This window comes from Geotrypetes seraphini, chromosome 1 (assembly GCF_902459505.1).
Source record: "Geotrypetes seraphini chromosome 1, aGeoSer1.1, whole genome shotgun sequence".
Lineage (NCBI taxonomy): Eukaryota > Metazoa > Chordata > Amphibia > Gymnophiona > Dermophiidae > Geotrypetes > Geotrypetes seraphini.
This window is the reverse complement of record NC_047084.1, coordinates 249,346,642-249,366,669: the sequence shown is the minus strand read 5'-3', so window position 1 is coordinate 249,366,669 and position 20,028 is coordinate 249,346,642. Positions and strand designations below refer to the sequence as shown.

The following is a 20,028-nucleotide window of genomic DNA, read 5'->3' as shown; positions in this document are numbered from 1 at the left end:
TAGCACTGATAGAACCTGCAGTTTTGTTTAAAATACTGTGTTTTAGGTGGTATAGAGCCTATATTTCTGCCTTACTAGTAGTCTTACTTATAGTCCCACCAACCCCAGAGACCACTATTCATATATAGAGACCCATATAATCAGGACTTCACAACCAATCAAGATGACCTTTATTCTATGCAATCACTGTGGTGCTTTAATTCCAAGACATACTATTTGGAGGCTTAAGGCTTGCCCCATCTGTCTTCAACTTGCCAGTATTAAGGAGGAGCTCTGTAAACTTAAACAGGAATTGAATACAATTAAAGCAGCTTCCATCACTCCACAAAATCTTACCAACTTACCACCTCTACCTCAAAGAATAAAACAACCCAGGAACAAATGGGTCACAGTAGGCTCAGGAAGACTGCGACATGTAACACAGAAACATCCACCTTCACTAATATTACCTCTACAGAATTCCTTCGCTCCACTAGTGCACTGCGATACTCAGGAAAACAGAAGGGAGGTGGGACTGGAACCAATGAAAGAAACTCAAGAGAACAAGAGCACCCTAAGTACAAATAAAAAAGCCAAAAACAGAAAACTATTACTGTTGGGGGATTCCATCATCAGAGGCATTAACCTTGGAACACAGGGCGAGGAGTCCAAAATAGTGAAATGTCTTCCAGGATCCTCAGCTACCAGGAGTTCCAGGCAAATACTGACTATAATTAAGGAAGAAACTAAGGATTTTAACACTGATGTTGTTATCCATCTGGGAACAAATGACCTGGCCAACAACTCCACACTTGCAGCACAGAAAGCTTTTCGGGAGCTTGGTGAGGGCGTGAAACCTTTTGTAAAGACTTTAGCTTTTTCTGAAATACTGCCTGCATATGGAAAAGGAGAGCAAAGAATGAAAAACACAGAGGACTTTAATAGATGGCTCAGAGCCTGGTGTCATCAAGAAGGCTTCAGGTACATAGGAGGATGGGGAAATACATGGAAGGACAAGAAGCTATATTGCACTGATGGGCTACATATTACTACAGCAGGAAAAAGAAACCTTGCAGAGAAATTTAGACAATATTTTTCTAGGCATTTAAACTAGAAGGTGGGGGTGGTGTATGTAGAGACCACCCCCGGCAAAAGAAAAGATGTGATAGTAGTAAAGGCTGCAACAAAAGCAATATCAGCAACTCATTTCTTAGTATTGCAGCGGAAAGTGAAACGACACAAAAATCCATACGAAAAAGGAGATTATCGCTGAAAAATAGCTGGAAAGCGATGACCACAAATGCTCGCAGTCTAAGCAACAAAGTTCATGATCTGCAAGCCCTGATATTAGAGGCAGATCTAGATATTGTTGCTATCACAGAGACATGGTTCAGTGAATCACATGGATGGGATGCAAACATACCGGGATATAATCTTTTTAGGAAGGACAGAGATGGTCATAAAGGTGGAGGAGTAGCTCTCTATGTAAAGATCAATATCCAAGCGACCGAAATGCAAGGGACCTGGGGAGAGGAAGAAGCGATATGGATTGCTCTGAAAAGAGAAGATGGAACTTCTATCTACATGGGTGTAGTCTACAGACCTCCGACTCAATCGCAGCAAATTGATAAGGATCTGATTGTGGATATCCAAAAGTTTGGAAGGAAAGAGGAGGTTCTGCTGTTGGGAGATTTCAACCTGCCGGATGCGGACTGGAATGTTCCGACTGCGGAATCGGAAAGAAGTAGGGAGATTGTGGATGCCTTTCAAGAGGCTCTGCTCAGACAAATGGTGACGGAACCCACAAGGGAAAAAGCGATATTGGATCTGGTCCTCACAAATGGAGAGAGTATCTCTAATGTTCGAGTGGGTGCTCACCTGGGTAGTAGCGATCATCAAACGGTTTGGTTTGATATAACGGCTAAAGTGGAGAGCGGCCGCACGATACTTAAAGTCCTAGATTTCAAACGTACGGACTTTAATGCAATGGGAAAGTACCTGAAGAAAGAGCTGTTAGGATGGGAGGACATAAGAGAAGTGGAAAGACAGTGGTCTAAGCTGAAAGGAGCGATAAAAATGGCTACGGACCTTTATGTGAAGAAAATCAATAAAAACAAGAGAAAAAGGAAGCCGATATGGTTCTCCAACCTAGTGGCTGAGAAAATAAAGGCGAAAGAGTTGGCGTTCATGAAATATAAAAAAACCCAAGAAGAGGAGAGCAGAAAGGACTACAGGGTGAAACTGAAAGAAGCCAAGAGAGAGATACGTTTAGCGAAGGCACAGGCGGAAGAACAAATGGCTAAAAATGTAAAAAAGGGAGATAAAAATTTTTTCAGATATATTAGTGAAAGGAGGAAGATAAAAAATGGAATTGCTAGGCTAAAAGATGCTGGGAACAAATATGTGGAGAGTGATGAGGAGAAAGCAAATGTGCTAAACAAATACTTCTGTTCTGTGTTCACAGAAGAAAATCCTGGAGAAGGACCGAGATTGTCCGGCAAAGTTACACGAGAAAATGGAGTAGATTCTGCGCCGTTCACGGAGGAGGGTGTTTATGAGCAACTTGAAAAACTGAAGGTGGACAAAGCGATGGGACCAGACGGGATCCATCCCAGGATACTAAGGGAACTCAGAGAGGTTCTGGCGAGTCCTATTAAAGACTTGTTCAACAAATCTCTGGAGACGGGAGTGATTCCTGGGGATTGGAGGAGAGCGGATGTGGTCCCTATTCATAAAAGTGGTCACAGGGATGAAGCAGGAAACTACAGGCCGGTGAGCCTCACTTCAGTTGTTGGAAAAATAATGGAAGTGTTGCTGAAAGAAAGGATAGTGTATTTCCTTGAATCTAATGGGTTACAGGATCCGAGGCAACATGGCTTTACAAAAGGTAAATCGTGCCAAACGAACCTGATTGAATTTTTTGATTGGGTGACCAGAGAGCTGGATCAAGGACATATGCTAGATGTAATTTACTTGGATTTCAGCAAAGCCTTTGATACAGTTCCTCATAGGAGGCTGTTGAACAAACTTGAAGGGCTGAAGTTAGGACCCAAAGTGGTGAACTGGGTCAGAAACTGGCTATCGGACAGACGCCAGAGGGTGGTGGTTAATGGAAGTCGCTCGAAGGAAGGAAAGGTGACTAGTGGAGTCCCTCAGGGTTCGGTGCTGGGGCCAATCCTGTTCAATATGTATGTAAGTGACATTGCTGAAGGGCTAGAAGGAAAAGTGTGCCTTTTTGCAGATGATACCAAGATTTGTAACAGAGTAGACACCGAAGAGGGAGTGGAAAATATGAAAAAGGATCTGCAAAAGTTAGAGGAATGGTCTAATGCCTGGCAACTAAAATTCAATGCAAAGAAATGCAGAGTAATGCATTTGGGGATTAATAATAGGAAGGAACCGTATATGCTGGGAGGAGAGCAGCTGATATGCACGGACGGAGAGAGGGACCTTGGGGTGATAGTGTCCGAAGATCTAAAGGCGAAAAAACAGTGTGATAAGGCAGTGGCTGCTGCCAGAAGGATTCTGGGCTGTATAAAGAGAGGCGTAGTCAGTAGAAGGAAGAAGGTGTTGATGCCCCTGTACAGGTCATTGGTGAGGCCCCACTTGGAGTATTGTGTTCAGTTTTGGAGACCATATCTGGCGAAAGACATAAGAAGACTTGAGGCGGTCCAGAGGAGGGCGACGAAAATGATAGGAGGCTTGCGCCAGAAGACGTATGAGGAGAGACTGGAAGACCTGAATATGTATACCCTAGAGGAAAGGAGAGACAGGGGAGATATGATTCAGACGTTCAAATACTTAAAGGGTATTAACGTAGAACAAAATCTTTTCCAGAGAAAGGAAAATGGTAAAACCAGAGGACATAATTTGAGGTTGAGGGGTGGTAGATTCAGGGGCAATGTTAGGAAATTCTACTTTACGGAGAGGGTGGTGGATGCCTGGAATGCGCTCCCGAGAGAGGTGGTGGAGAGTAAAACTGTGACTGAGTTCAAAGAAGCGTGGGATGAACACAGAAGATTTAGAATCAGAAAATAATATTAAATATTGAACTAGGCCAGTTACTGGGCAGACTTGCACGGTCTGTGTCTGTATATGGCCGTTTGGTGGAGGATGGGCTGGGGAGGGCTTCAATGGCTGGGAGGGTGTAGATGGGCTGGAGTAAGTCTTAACAGAGATTTTGGCAGTTGGAACTCAAGCACAGTACCGGGTAAAGCTTTGGATTCTCGCCCAGAAATAGCTAAGAAGAAAAAAAATAAAATAAAAAAATAAAAAAATTTAAATTGAATCAGGTTGGGCAGACTGGATGGACCATTCGGGTCTTTATCTGCCGTCATCTACTATGTTACTATGTTACTATGTTATCTTTCCTATTTTGCACTGTTGTACTAATTGGTGTATTGGTGCACTTTGTAATCTTTTCCAAAATTCAATACAATTTCTGGAAAAAATAAATAAAGCATATTTGGAGGCACTCAGACAAATCAATTTTGCATTGGTAATCCTTTCATTATGGAATGAATTACCTTTTCATCCATGGTCCAGACTGTCCAGGCTGGTATAGTAGAAGACAAGGTAGTTGTCCCTAGGATACTTGAAAATCTGGACAACTATATGGGCCTGCTTAACTTGAGGTTGTTAAACATTCTTCTCTGGAAGATATGTTCTACAAATTTTTAAAAGAGGCTTTGAATACCTAGAGACTGTACCCAGTGGCGTACCAAGGGGAAGGCGGGGGGGGGGGGGGTCCATCCCGGTGCACGGCTTGGGGGGGTGCACAGCCGGCCAGGTCCAAGTCCTCCTGCCCTTCGTTTCCCCTGGCCCGCGCCACTGCAATCTTACCTCCCCTCGCCAACAAGAAGTCTTTCCGACATCAATTATGACGTCGGAGAGAATGTTCCAGGCCAGCCAGGCAGTGATTGGCTGGCCCGGAACGTCCTCTCCGACGCCAGAATTGATGTCGGAAAGACTTCTTGTCGGCGGGGGGAGGTAAGATTGCAGGCGCGGGCCGGGGAAAAGGAAGGGGAGAGGCGCTTTTTTTTTTTTTTTGCGGCAGGGAGGGAAGGATGTAGGCAGGCAAGCTGGCTGGCTTTAGAGCAGCAGGGAGAGAGGGAGATAGGTAGGCAGGCTGTCTTTGGGGGTGGACAAAATCTGGAAGGTAGTGGGGACACATAAGGAGGCACTGGGGGCACTAAGGACACAGAAAGGAGGCACTGGGGGCACTATGGACACAGGAAGGAGGCACTGAGGGCACCATGGACACGGGACGGAGGTACTGGGGGCACTATGGACACAGGAAGGAGGCACTGGAGGCACCATGGACCTGGGACAGAGGCACTGGGGGTACTATGGACACAGGACAGAGGCACTGGGGGCACTAAGGACACAGGACGGAGACACTAAGGACATGAGAAGGAGACACTGGGGGCACTAAGGACACAGGACGGAGGCACTGGGGCACTAAGGACATGGGAAGGAGGGAGGGAATAGAAGGGGACAATTGTTGGGCCTGAGTGCAGAAAGAAAGAAATGAAAGAAAGGATACACAGTCAATTAATAGATGTCCCCTTTAGATGAAAAAAATAAATGGTCACATTACCTCTGACTTACTTTCTCTGCAGCAGAGTCGGCAGCTGCTCTGAGGTGCAGGAAGGTCCCGCGATGACTCGTCTTCCAGCTCTGCTCCAGAAGAAGTAAGTTACGTCGGAGGGGATGGACCCGGCAGATGCAGTCATTGCAAGACTTTGCCACAACTCCCTGCGTCTGCCGGGTCCACCCCCTCTGACGTAACTTACTTCTTCCGGAGCAGAGCCAGCAGACGAGTCATCGCAGGACTTTCCAGCATGCGGCTGCCGAGTCCGCTCCAGAGCAAGTACGTCTGAGTGGGATGGACTGGCAGCCGGCAGCTACAGTCATCAAGGTACCTTGCTGCATGAAGAGAGAGAAAAGAATAGGATTGTTGGAATGGAAGAGTGGTGGAGGGAAAGAAAGGGGGCAGGGTGGTATGGAAGGGTGGTGCTGATAGAATTGATGTACAGAGAAAGGGAAGGATATTGGAGGGAAAGAAAGGGGGCAGATGCTGATTGAAGAGGGATGGATGGCGAGAGAAAGGGCAGATGGTAGTGGGGAGCCTATGCTGGATGGAAGTGCAGATGGGAGAGATAAGGGAGCAAATGCAGGAAGGAAATGGGAGGAGAGAAAGAGGGGAGCAGACGCTGGATGGAAGTGGACAGAGAGAGGAGAAGGTACTAGATGGAAGGGTTGGAGAAAGAGGGTACATGATGGAAGGAGGGCATATGATGGAGAGAAAAGGATTGAGTTAGGGAAACACTAGAGGGGTGAGGGAAAGAGGTGGCAAGCTTTAGGTAGACAGTAAAAAAGGACATTGATGAGAGGGTAGTAAGAACGTAATTTAGACAGATGCAGAAAAGGAAAATGAGGGAAAAAAGGGAAAGGGATTGTAGAGGAAAGGTGTGGGAGAGGGAAGGAGAGGAGAGGGATGCCAGACCAATGGGGGTGAAAGGGGAGATGGAAGGGGGAGGCATACAGTTTCTCGAAGGGGCATAGAAGAAGAGAAGATGCCATATAGGGGAAGAGAGACGGCAGACAGTGGATGGAAGGAAGAGAGTTGCAAAAAGATGAGGAAAGCAGAAACCACAGAAGACAAAGGTAGAAAAAAATTTTCTATTTATTTATTGCTTTAGGAGACATGTGACACTGTTTCTGTGGTGCACTGTATGCAGACTCCAGCTTCTTAATGGTTCAATTTAACCTTTGTCTATGTATTTCTATTTTATCCCCCCTTTTACAAAACTGTGGAGCGTTTTTTAGCGCCATCCATGGTGGTAGCAGCTCTGATGCTCATAATTCTATGAGCATCAGAGCTATTACCGTCATGGCTAAAATCCACACTACAGTTTTGTAAAAGAGGGAGGGGTTAGTTTGTGATTACATATTCCATACTAGGCGAAGGTGTTTTCTGTGTTCTGTGTGTTCGAAAGACATGTTTCTTTTGTTAGGATTGACTGCAGGATTGATCTGTACTAGTCTGGCTTGTTTAGTTTTACAATGGGTGTATTGATGTTGTACTGCTCACTGCAGTATGTAAGATGCTGCCTTTTCCTAAGTACTCATGCGTGACATGTGGCTTGTTACTAAAAATCATGTTTTTCGTACAGATGGCGGGTGTCAAAAATGATGGGCCCCGGGTGTCACATAAGCTAGGTACGCCACTGACTGTACCTACTCTTTAATAAAATATACAGTCTTTCTATATGGGAGAAGGGGAGATCTGATAACCAACAGGAAGTTTTAGTGGTGGATGTTACATCAGATAGCCTGAACTTGACGAGGATCCTAGAAGGATCAGAAGCGGAAGTCATCAATCAAGAGGACTATCTTGTTCATTTACTTTGGACTTTTTTTGCAGGATAAGGCGGCTATTATGCATTTATATTTTATATGTCAATAGGTTTCTTTCTGGAAGGAAAAATTCTAATATTTCTCAATGTTTGTAGGTGGACCCAGGAGAGAAGAAAACAGCTCCTGGCTATGTGCTAGGAGGTAAGCTCTTTTGGTGGAAAGATTTGCTTGTAAATGTATAATTTGAGTTAAGAATAACACTTTTATATTCAGTGAACCCACTCTGTTAAAGTTTTTTCTTCTAGGTCAGGGGTAGGCAATTCCAGTCCTCGAGAGCCGGAGCCAGGTCAGGTTTTCAGGATATCCACAATGAATATGTATGAGATGGATTTGCATGCGCTGCCTCCTTGAGATGCAAATCTATCTCATGCATATTTATTGTGGATATCCTGAAAACCTGAACTGGCTCCGGCTCTCGCAGACTGGAATTGCCTACCCCTGTTCTAGGTGGAAGAAAGTTAGTGATGCCATCCATTAGAGGTGGTCTGGTCATTATTGTATTTTGGGAGAGTTCTACTTTATTTCTTTTTCCTTTTTCATTGGATCTAGCTTCTATGGTATTTGTTCTTGTCCTCCTTTATTCTATCACCTATCATAAATCTCCACTGTTGAATTGATTTTGTTTCATTTTTAGATTCACTTTGTGATGTTATAAATTTTTCTTGATTGGTGAAATTTATGTATTTCTTCTTCAAAGGTATCTTTGATATATTATATTGAAAGCAAATGAAAATAATTCAAGGTCAGCCGAAAAACACATTATTTCAAGGATGCTGTTACAATATGACTACTTTTTATTTTCTTTCCAGAAAACTAAGGGCTCCTTTTACTAAGCTGCGCTAGCGGTTTTAGTGCACACTAGACGCTAACACCTCCATAGAGCTGGCGTTAGTTTTTCCACGTAGTGCGGGGTTTAGCGCGTGCTAATCTTCAGTGTGCGCTAAAAATGCTACCGCAGCTTAGTAAAAGGAGCCCTAAGAACAATAATCGCTTTACTGAGTCAGACCAAAAGTCCATCTAGCCCAGTGTCCTGTTGTTTATTTATAGTGACCAGTCCAGGTGGGGAAATACCAGAAAGCTTTTGCAATGGACCACAGACTGATTTATTGGCCTATAACTGATCAGGGCCTATGTTAGACATGCTAGGGACCAGCCCATGGCAGAAATTTGGGAAGGGGCCTCTCAGCCAGCAACAGGAAGACTGTCCTTTCTTTTGAGTAGATTTTGGGCTCCTGGGGCTACCTGTTTGAACCCCACTTAATATTGGCTCTGCTTATAAATGCTTATACTTGATAAATCCCTAAATCATAGAGTTGCATGTTATACTTGTTCTGCTGCTGACTTTCGTTATGTTTAATTGTATTTATTTGTTGGATTGTTGGAGTGCAATATACTTTATTCTCTTTTGTATGTTTTATAATTAATTTATTAATTTTTTGAATGTAATTTTAGCTTTTGATGTGTAAATCAGTCAAGTAACCCAACTTGATGAGCAGTGTATCAGATAAACCAGAAATTGCTTCCAACACGTGCTCAGACATTAAATTCCAAAGCTTAATTGTGCATGGCGCATAAAATATTTTCTCCAATTTGTTTTAAATGTCACAGGTGAATTCATTTTGCAATGCATTTGAGGCAACCCTTTTGATGACTCCCAGATCTACCTCTCTACACCTGAAATTTCACTTAAAGTCCAGGAAAAAGTCGCTGCTTGTTTGGTTGACATTGCTTCCTGGATGTCCTCCTATACCCTCTGCTCCTCCTTCTCCTCCTTTCTCCATCTCGGTTAATAATACTGTCATTGTTCCAGTCTCTCTGCTTGCAACCTTGGAGTGGTCTTCGATTCTGACCTCTCATTTTCCATGCATATCCAACAAGCTGCTAAGACCTATCTCTTCAATATCACACTACCTGGACCCTTGTCCAAGCTCTTGTAGCCTCATGCATAGATTACTGCAATCTACTCCTAACTGGTATCCCGCAGTGTCACCTCTCCCCTTTGTAATCTATGCAAAACTCTGCTGCACGACTCATCTTCTACCAACCTCGCTATGCTCATGTCACCCCTCTCCTTAAGTCCCTTCACTGGCTTCCTATCGGCCATTGCATACAGTTCAAGATCTTATTGCTGACCTACAAGTGTGTTCATTCTGCTGCCCCTCAATATCTCTCCTCGCTTCTCTCTCCTTATACACCTCCCAGAGAACTCTGTTCCTCAGTTAATTCACTGTTAGCGTTACCCTTATCCTCCACTGCCAATTCCAGACTTCGTTCCTTTCATCTAGCTGCCCCCTATGCCTGGAATAAATTACTCGAGTTTGTTCATCAAGCCCCTTCCCTTTCTTTGTTTAAAAGCAGACTGAAAACTCACATTTTTTATATAGTTTTCAATCCTTAACCCTACTTCTCTACCCTCCAACCTAACCCGCTGATTAACTGTTCCCCTTAACTGTATCCATGACATCCTTTTTCTCTGACTTGTCTGTTTAGATTGTAAGCTCTTTTGATCAGGGACTGTTTTCTTATTCTTTGTGACTGTGCAGCGGTGCGTGCCCCTGGTAGCGCTATAGAAATAATTAATAGTAGAAGTAGTGGTAAATAAGCTCCTGCCTAGAAAAACTGCACTGCCGCATGTCAGTCACTCTAAGGCGCCGTTAACAGAATCACGGCTAGCGGTGCCTAAGAAAAAAACTTAGGCACAGGTAATGCCTACATTCCTAGCACCTAAGTTTTTGGGAGAATCGTCATAGCACCTAGTGGTGCTTAAGGTCATCTCTTCCCCTAACCACACCTACTTTGACCTTTGGCTCCACTAGCTGCCATGCTGTAGGTCAGGGGTACCCACACTTTTTGGGCTTGCAAGCTACTTTTAAAATGACCAAGTCAAAATGATCTACCAACAACAAAATTTAAAAAACACAAAGCACACTGTACACAGAGAAAATGTTAATTATCATTTATATTCTGGGTTTTTTTTTAAAGAGGTCAAATCAGATGACTTTATGCAATGTCACCTCAGTAACAACTATACAAAAATAGACAAATATACCCCTTCCCTTTTTACTAAACCACGACAGCGGTTTTTAGCACAGGGAGCTGCGCTGAATACCCCACGCTGCTCTTGATGCTCATAGGCCCCCTGTGCTAAAAACTGCTATTGCAGTTTAGTAAAAGGGGGCCAAAGTACAAAATATAGACAACAGATATAAATTCTCAAAACGGACACATTTTGATCACTAAATTGAAAATAAAATATTTTTCTTACCTTTGTTGTCTGGTGATTTCATGAGTCTCGGGTTGTATTTTCTTCTTCTGACTGTGCATCCAATATTTCTTCCCTTCTTTCAGCCTCCTGTATGTTTCCTTTCCTCCAGACCTCATTCCCTCCCCCAACTTTTTCTTCCTCTTTCCCTGCCCCTCCCCTTTCTTTCTTCATCCCCCCTTCTTTCTTTGTCTTTCTTTCTGTCTCCCTGTCCCCCTTTCTTTCTGTCTTTCTCTCTCCATGACCCCTTTCTTTCTTCTGTCTCCCTACTTGCCCCCTTTCTTTCTCCATACCCTCCCCCAAGGCACCGCCGCTGCCATTGGGTAACAGGCCCCCAAGCCACCGCTACTAAGTTCTGAGCTCTCTCTGCTTCCCAATGCTGTAAACAGGAACCAGAAGTGCCGGGCTGATCAGCCTTCCCCCCCCCTTCCATAAAAGAGGAAGTTCCTGGCCCTCCTCTGATCAAATTCCATTTACCACCACCCTCTGGTGTCTGTCCGTCAACCAGTTTCTAATCCAGTTCACCACTTTGGGCCCTAACTTCAGCCCGCAGAGTTTGTTTAAGAGCCTCCTATGAGGAACCGTGTCAAAGGCTTTGCTGAAATCTAAGTAAATTACATCTAGCGCACATACTTGATCCAATTCTCTGGTCACCCAGTCAAAGAATTCAATCAGATTCATTTGGCACAATTTGCCTTTAGTAAATCCATGTTACCTCAGATCTTGTAATCCATTAGATTCTAAGAATTGCACTTTCCATAGCAAAGCAGCAGATGAATCCAGACTAGTGGGTATAGCTCACATCGACCAGCAGGTGGAGATAGAGAACTGATTAACAGTTGGCCTTAAAGCCTGGTGTTCCGTCTGTTGATTCAGTTTTGCTCTATCTCCCAGCAGGGACTGAGCTAGCCCTCTAGCTCTTGGATTCTGATGCTGACGGAGATATTGGTGTTCGGTGGACTTCCTCTGTTGAGACTCTGTCTCTTCAGTAGGATAGGGGTGCCTGGCTGAGTGGTGCCGGCTTTAGGAGTTACACCTGGGCCCCCCCAGGTCCCTACTCCACCCTCCCCTCCGGGTGATTGAGGGTTTGTTTGTCCTGCAGGAGTCTTCTTTCTTTCTTCATTCCAGTAAGAAAAAAAAAAAAAAAAAAAGAATTGACTTCCTGTTTCTGGCTGAGCTTGGCAATCTGTGCTTTGCTTGCAGAACACTTACCGGCTGTGTCCTGGCGTCTGGGGTCGCGGGAGCAGAGGGGTGAGTGTATTCCCTGCCTCGGGGCTTGGGTGTCGCGTTCCCGTCTGAAGGGGCGGTTAGGGGCGGAGTCGGGAGTCGGCGGCGTTTGCCGCGTGTAAAAAAAAAAAATAAAAAAAGACGCGGCATGGCAACAGAGGCCGGTCAGCGGTGTTCGCGCTGTGGAGCGCGCAGAACACCGTCGGGCCTTTGCTCGGCCGAGTGTGAGCTTGCACTGGCTGAAGGTGCCTTGTTGCAGGCCTGTGAGATGGCGATTACCCGGGTCACAGAGGCACGGGACATGTCCCCGGCACGCATTGGTGAGTCAGAGCTGCGAAGCTCGTCCTTAGCAGGGGGGAGTTCAGCGGCAGTGGGGGAGGCGGGAGCAATTGCGGAAGTCGCGGCCCCGCTCCCCGGCCCGGAGCAGGGCGGTTCAGCGGCCCTGCAGTGGGATTCATTTTCGCCGGAATTTGTGATGCTGCTGCACCGGGCATTTTTGTTACAGGGTGCGCAGTCCGCCCCGCCGGTACCGGTGGTCGATGGGTCCCTTCCGGTGCCCTCGATGTCGGCGGTGCTGCCTGGGGAGACAGGCAGACCGGCTGAGGGCACGGTGGGGTCGCCAGCTGGGGCGCTGGGTGTAAAGAAGCGCAGGCTGGCGACAGTGGAAGCTGAGGATATTCTGGCAAGATCCCCTTTTTCTCTTCCAGAATCGTTGGAGGAGGGGGAGGTTCTGGATTGGGATGCAGGGGATCCCCCGGGTCAGGAAGTGGATGACCCGTCTGCTCTACGGTTATTTCATAGAGAGGAACTGTCTTCCTTGATTTCAAAAGCTTTACAGGGGCTGAATATTTCGCAGGCGGAGGCTGCGGTATCAGGTAATCCCCTGATGGCTGGCACGCGTAGGCCACCTAAGTCTTTTCCGGTGCATGAAGCCATGCAGGAGCTGATCTCGGCACAATGGGATACGCCGGAAGCCAGTTTAAGGGTTGCAAAAGCCATGCGGCTCTTGTATCCGGTTGACCCGGCGGAACTAGATAAGTTTCGATTGCCCAGGGTAGAGGCTTTGGTGGCCGCGGTAACCAAACGGACTACCTTACCGGTGGAGGGGGGAGTGACGTTGAAGGATGCGCAGGATAGGAAGATTGAATCTTCCTTAAAAATGTCCTTTGAGGTCGCGGCAGTTACCTTGCAGGCCGCCATCTGCAGTTCTTATGCGGCACGAGCATGTCTGCAGTGGGCGCAAGGGATGTCAGATAATTTAATGGAGTCTGGGGGTTCGGTCCAGTCGGAGCTGGCCGATTTGGAGTCCGGCTTGGCTTATTTGGCGGACTCCTTGTATGATATTATTAGGGCGTCTGCGAAGCAGATGTCTCTTTCAGTGGTATCTCGCAGATCCCTATGGCTCCGGCATTGGGCGGCCGATGCTGCTTCTAAGTTTCGGCTGGTAAGGCTCCCGTTTAAAGGGGGTTTCTTGTTTGGTGAAGATTTAGATAAACTGGTGAAGGATTTTGGGGATACCAAAACTCAGCGTTTACCAGAGGATAGGGCTAGGCCCCCGGTAAGGCCCTCCTCGTCGAGACCGCGCTTCAGGGATGTGCGGAGATCCAGGTCGGGTAAGCCTTTCGTCAGATCGGCTGCTGGTTCGTCCTCTGCTTCGAGACCACGGTTTCAGCAGAGGGGTTCCTTTCGTACGACGAGACCCTCGGCGGGGCAGTCCACACGTACCCCAGCCACTCGCACTCCACAATGACGGGGGCGTGGCTCCCTCCGCCTTTCCCTTAGGGGGCCGGCTTTCAGAGTTCCGGGCGGAGTGGGCCACGATCACGTCAGATCAGTGGGTGTTGGACATTGTCCAAGAAGGGTACAAGTTAGAGTTCGCCTCGCCCGTCGTAGATTCTTTTTTGGTGTCCCCGTGCAATGGGGCGGCCAAGGGAGACGCGGTCCGGTTGACTCTTCAGGGGCTGCTCGAGCTAGGGGCAGTGGTGCCGGTGCCCCCGGAAGAGGTAGGCACCGGTATATATTCCCTTTACTTCATTGTGCCAAAGAAGGGGGGGTCCTTCAGGCCGGTGCTGGATCTCAAAAGAGTCAACAGATTTCTCAGTGTTCGCCATTTCCGGATGGAGACGGTGCGCTCGGTTATTGCGGCTGTACGACCGGGAGAGTTCCTCACGTCCCTCGATCTCAAGGAGGCATACCTCCATATTCCGATCTGGCCTCCGCATCAGCGGTATCTGCGGTTTGCGGTTCTGGGCCAGCATTATCAGTTTCGGGCAATGCCCTTTGGCTTGGCAACGGCCCCCCGCACCTTTTCCAAGGTCATGGTGGTGGTAGCCGCCTTCCTCCGCAAGGAAGGGATTCGGGTACACCCTTACCTAGACGACTGGTTAATCCGCGCCTCGTCCAGACAGGAGAGTGTGGCGGTTACTCAGCGAGTGATTTCTCTCCTACAGTCGTTGGGGTGGGTTGTCAACTTTCCCAAGAGTTTTCTGTCCCCGTCGCAGTCGTTGGTGCATCTGGGGGTGCGGTTCGACACGGCTCTGGGGAAGGTGTTTCTACCCCGGGACCGGGGGGAGAAATTACAGGCTCAAATTCGCCTACTTCTCGGTACGGCCAGACCACGAGCTTGGGATTATGTACAGGTGCTGGGTTCCATGGTGGCGACTCTGGAGGTGGTCCCCTGGGCGCGGAACCACATGAGGCCCTTGCAACAGTCTCTGCTCTCTCGCTGGTCCCCAGCGTCTCTGAACTACAATGTGCGTCTCCCATGGAGTCGTCGAGCAGCTCACAGCATGCAGTGGTGGCTCCACGAGTTGCATCTGTGGAAGGGCATGCCGTTGGCCACGCCGGACTGGATAGTGGTCACCACGGATGCCAGTCTGCAGGGTTGGGGGGCCCAATGCCTGCAGGCGTCAGTGCAGGGGAGGTGGTCCGTCCAGGAGGCCCAGTGGCCCATCAATTTGTTGGAATTAAAGGCGGTCAGGCTGGCGCTGCTGGCTTTTCAGTCACTACTTCAGGACAAGCCGACCAGAGTCTTTTCGGACAGTGTCACGGCGGTCGCCTATGTCAATCGGCAAGGGGGCACCCGGAGTCCGCAGTTAGCAGAAGAGGCAAGACATTTGTTTCGATGGGCGGAGAGGCATGTGCCGCTTCTGTCGGCGGCATACATTGCAGGTCACGAAAACGTGCAAGCGGACTTTCTCAGCAGAAATCTTCTGGATCCGGGAGAGTGGGAGTTGTCTCCTCGAGCGTTCAGCCAGCTAGTCCGTCGGTGGGGCTTGCCGGAGATGGATCTCATGGCCTCGTCCCGCAATGCGAAGGTGCCTCGGTTCTTCAGCAGACGCAAGACGGAGGGTTCGGAGGGGGTGGACGCGTTAGCTCTCCCATGGCCTCCGAATTCCCTTCTGTATGTGTTCCCGCCGTGGCCCATGATAGGGCGGGTGTTACAGCGCATCTCTCGCTTTCGCGGCAGAGTCATCCTGGTGGCTCCGGATTGGCCGCGTCGGCCGTGGTACGCAGATCTGATTCAGCTGTCGGTAGGCGAGCGGGTGACGCTCCAGGTAACGCCGGACTTACTGACTCAGGGGCCCATTTGGATAGAAGATCCGGCCCGCTTTGGTCTTACGGCCTGGCTATTGAGCGGTCAAGGCTAAAAAAGAAGGGCTATTCAGAGAGGGTGATCGCCACTCTGCTTAAAGCCAAGAAACTTTCGACGTCCGCCTCCTATGCGAGAGTCTGGAAGATTTTTGAGGCATGGTGCGGTCGCCAGGGAGTGGCGCCCTTTAAGGCTTCTCTGCCGGCTATTCTTGCGTTCCTGCAGGAGGGCGTGGAGAAAGGGTTAGCCTACAACTCTTTAAAGGTTCAGGTGGCGGCCATTGCCTGTTACAGGGGCCGGGTGGATCGCTCGGCTCTCGCGTCGCAGCCGGACGTGGTCCGTTTCCTCAAGGGGGTGAACCATATCCGCCCGCCGGTAAAGCGTATTTGTCCAACGTGGGATCTGAAACTCGTCCTTGGGAAGTTGCAGGGGGCACCTTTTGAGCCCCTGTCAGCAGCCACGTTGAAAGATGTTACACTGAAAACAGTTTTTTTGGTGGCGATGGCTTCAGCAAGGCGAGTATCGGAGCTGCAGGCGCTTTCGTGCAGAGAACCCTTTTTGCGCTTTTCGGAGACGGGGGTGTCGGTGCGTACGGTGCCGTCCTTCCTGCCGAAGGTTATTTCTTCCTTTCATGTGAACCAGAGTTTGTTCCTGCCTTCCTTTCGGAGGGAGGATTGGGGGAAACGTTTTGGGTCTTTACGGCTGCTGGATGTACGCCGTATGCTTCTCCATTATTTGGAAGTGACGAATGATTTTCGTCGGTCGGACCATCTCTTTGTCGCTTTCGCGGGTAAAAACAAAGGGGTGGCGGCGTCTAAAGCGTCCATTGCGCGTTGGGTCAAGGACACTATTGCGTCGGCGTATGTGTTGTCAGGGAAGAAGGTACCGGAGCACCTTCATGCTCATTCCACTCGGGCTTTGGCGGCCTCTTGGGCGGAGTCCGGGGGGATGTCTTTAGAGGAAATTTGCCGAGCGGCCACTTGGTCGTCGACAAATACTTTTTCACGGCATTATCGTTTAGATGTGGCGGCCCGTGCAGAGGCGAGTTTTGGCGCGGCAGTGCTGACAGAGGCGGCATTGGCGTCCCACCCAGTTTGAGTTTGCTTTGCTACATCCCACTAGTCTGGATTCATCTGCTGCTTTGCTATGGAAGGTAAAATTATGGTCTTACCTGTTAATTTTCTTTCCTTTAGAAGCAGCAGATGAATCCAGAGCCCCTCCCCAGAGGCACTGGTTGTGTGTAGGGTGTTTAGTTGATTGAGTTTGTTGGGGCTATGGTTGGTAAGTGTATTATTTCATTACTGAAAAAAAAAAAAAAAAAAAAAAAGGTACAAGAGAGAAACATATGCTCATATTAAGCAGAGAAAGACACATTTTCTACTGGAATGGAGTTTTGTTGCGGCTCATTCTCCTTTCGGGATGCTTGGGCAGAGTGCATAACTGAATCAACAGACGGAACACCAGGCTTTAAGGCCAACTGTTAATCAGTTCTCTATCTCCACCTGCTGGTCGATGTGAGCTATACCCACTAGTCTGGATTCATCTGCTGCTTCTAAAGGAAAGAAAATTAACAGGTAAGACCATAATTTTACCATTCTTTCTTTCATCGACATTTCCATTATTTTTCCAATCACTGATGTGAGGCTTACTGGCCTGTAGTTTCCCGCTTCATCTCTGCAACCACTTTTGTGAAGAGGGACCATATCTTCTCTTCTCCAATCCCTCAGAACCTCTCACATCTCTAAAGATTTTATTGAACAAATCTTTAAGAGGACCTACCAGAACCTCTCGGAGCTCCCTCAATATCCTGGGATGGATCCCATCCGGTCCCATAGCTTTGTCCACCTTCAATTTTTCAAGTTGTTCATACACAATTTCTTCTCTGAATGGTGCAGTATCCATTCTATTCTCAGTTGTATCTTTGCTGACCAATGGTGGTCCTTCTCAAGGGTTTTCTTCTGTGAACACTGAACAGAATTATTTGTTTAGCACATTTGCTTTTTCCTCATCACTCTCCACATATTAGTTTGTACCTCTTTTAGTCTCTTAATTCCATTTTTTGTTTTTTTTCCTTTCACTAATATATCTGAAAAAGTTTTTGTCTCCCTTTCTTATATTAATAGCCATGTGCTCTTCTGCTTGTGCTTTCGCAAGACGTATCTCATTCTTGACTTCTTTCAGTTTCATCTGATATTCCTTTCTGTACTCCTCTTCTTGAGTTGTTTTATATTTCACAAATGCAAATTCTTTTGTCTTTATTTTTTCCGCCACAGGCTGATTTTTCTCAGCAGGCATATGCTAGACCCAGGAGAATGGTCTCTGTCTTGAAGAGCTTTTCATGTCATTGTGCAACACTGGGGAAGTCTAGTGATGGACTTGATGGCTTCAGCCAAAAACATGAAGGCAACTCACTTCTACAGCCAAAGAGATGAACAAGACAGCACAGGGTTGGATGCGTTGGTTCAGCCCTGGCTGGAGCAGTGAATGCTTTATGTGTTCTCACTATAGCCAGGTCATTCGCAGAATCGTGAACCATCTAGGGCTTGTGAACCTAGTAGCCCCAGATTGGCCTCACCAGCCATGGTTAATGGGTCTGTTATGGCTCCAATGGGACAGATGTATCAAGCTACCGGTTCAAATGGGAATACTCAGTCAGAGTTCAATCCACATGGAAAAATCAGATTGCTTTGGTCTTATGACATGGTTATTGAGCGCTCTGCCTTAATACACAGAGAATATTTGGAGGGAGTCTTTCTGCTCTCCTCCGAGCTAAAAAGCTTTCAACTGTTGCAGCCTATGCTAAAACCTGGAAGGTTTTTTTTTAGCTCTGGTGCATCAAAGATGATGTGGAGCCTCTGAAGGCTCCAGTTCTGGTGATTCTTGAATTTCTGCAGGCTGGTCTAGAGAAATGCCTGGCACTGGCATCACTCAAAGTACAGGTGGTAAGCCTCTTATGCTTTTAAGCCTGAGTGGGAAAGATTTTGCAGGAATCTCATCCAGATGTGACCAGATTTTTGAAGAGGGCACACAGATTGAGGTCTTCATTATACCAAATTTTTCTGACATGGAATCTTAATTGACCTTATTAGGACTAAATTGACCTTATTAGGACCTTATTAGGACTAAAAGAACAGATCCCAACTGGAAATCATGGTGAAGACAGTGTTTCTAGTGGCAATTGTCTCAGCGAGAAGGGTCTCAGAATTGCAGACACACTCATGTAGAGAACTATATACCTCAGGATCACAAAGGCAGAATTTGTTCTATGCACGGTACCTTCCTTTTAAGCAAAGGTTGTTTCAACATTTCACATCAACCAAGAAGTTTCCAAGTTTATTACATATTTGATATACCTTCTATCAAAGGTTACCTAGACGGTTTACAATACGAAAATTAAAAGAAAAAGAGAAGGGGGCATTCAAAGTAAAAATATCAATGACAGATCAGACAAAGACAAATGAAACTGGATTCTATTAGAGGTGGCATAATCTTTCTGTAAACCATTCTGCAGGATAGTTGCATTTCAGTCTACAGGTTTGGCCAAGCAAGATAATGTAATCCCCCAGAGCTCCCTCTGGGGTTCAGCCCTACCCTGACCCAATGCTGCAGCTGGTTAAGCTAAGGTCACAATGGCGGGTAATAGATGAGATTTACCCCAGGTCCGGGTATGCTTCTTCCTGAATACACGGCGGTTGTTATAAAAATAAAAATAAAAACTTTGCAATGTCTCAAAGTAATGTGATTCTTCAGTGAACTGCTGGTAAGAAGAGGCAAATGGAGATTGAGCTGAGGTATTTTAGTTTATAATGCACATCAAAGATAAATCTTAATAAATAATTAAAGTGCAGTCCACATTGCTAAAATCAGTTTAAAATCTTTTAAAGTTCTTTCAAATATTTAAAAAGGTTTAAGATCCATCCAGGTCTTAAGATATCTAACAGTGTTTAAATTCTTTACAACTTACTTCACTTTCTGCCTACCAGGTAAGTTTCTATATTCTTTTTCTTTTAATAGTGTATTCCTTTTAGCTTTAATTGTGCCAAAACAATAACTTGTTTTTCTTTCTTTCATGGCTTCACTTCTCTGAAGTGCTGAACAGGTAAGTTCCTTTACTCATTTTACTTTACTCTTAGAATTCTTTCAAATTTGTGTCTTTTAGAAATTATTTGTAAAAATGTATGCGTGCACACAAATAAAAACACAGTTAGAAATAAAAACTTCTTTTTGCAGGGCTTTCTTCCGTTGGCTAGCATGAGATGAAATCACTGGAAACTGGAACACCCATAGAAACTGGAACTGGATCTTCAATTTCACTTGCAGGGCAGATCTCTCAGGAAACCAGGTTCAAGGTTGCAGATGTAAAGTTGCAAGTGTCTAAATAAATAATGCTCTATCAATTATCATTAACAATAAATAAAATGTTTGCCTCCCTCTGAGATATGTGTAAGTATTTCCTCTTTCTTTTCCAGGTTCTTTTTTATGTTACTTACTACTTGTGCATAAATAAAATCAGTGTTCACAAAATTCTATCTCATTTTCAGGTCCT

General features: G+C 46.5%; 1 long non-coding RNA gene across 1 annotated transcript; it reads left to right on the top strand.

Annotated features, from left to right (window-relative positions):
* The first annotated feature begins 7,494 nt into the window (after positions 1-7,494).
* On the top strand, positions 7,495-19,824 carry LOC117362530. The gene is made up of 3 exons (XR_004539910.1): positions 7,495-7,542; positions 19,572-19,581; positions 19,713-19,824. It is a non-coding gene; the product is annotated as an uncharacterized LOC117362530 (long non-coding RNA).
* The last annotated feature ends 204 nt before the right edge of the window (positions 19,825-20,028 follow it).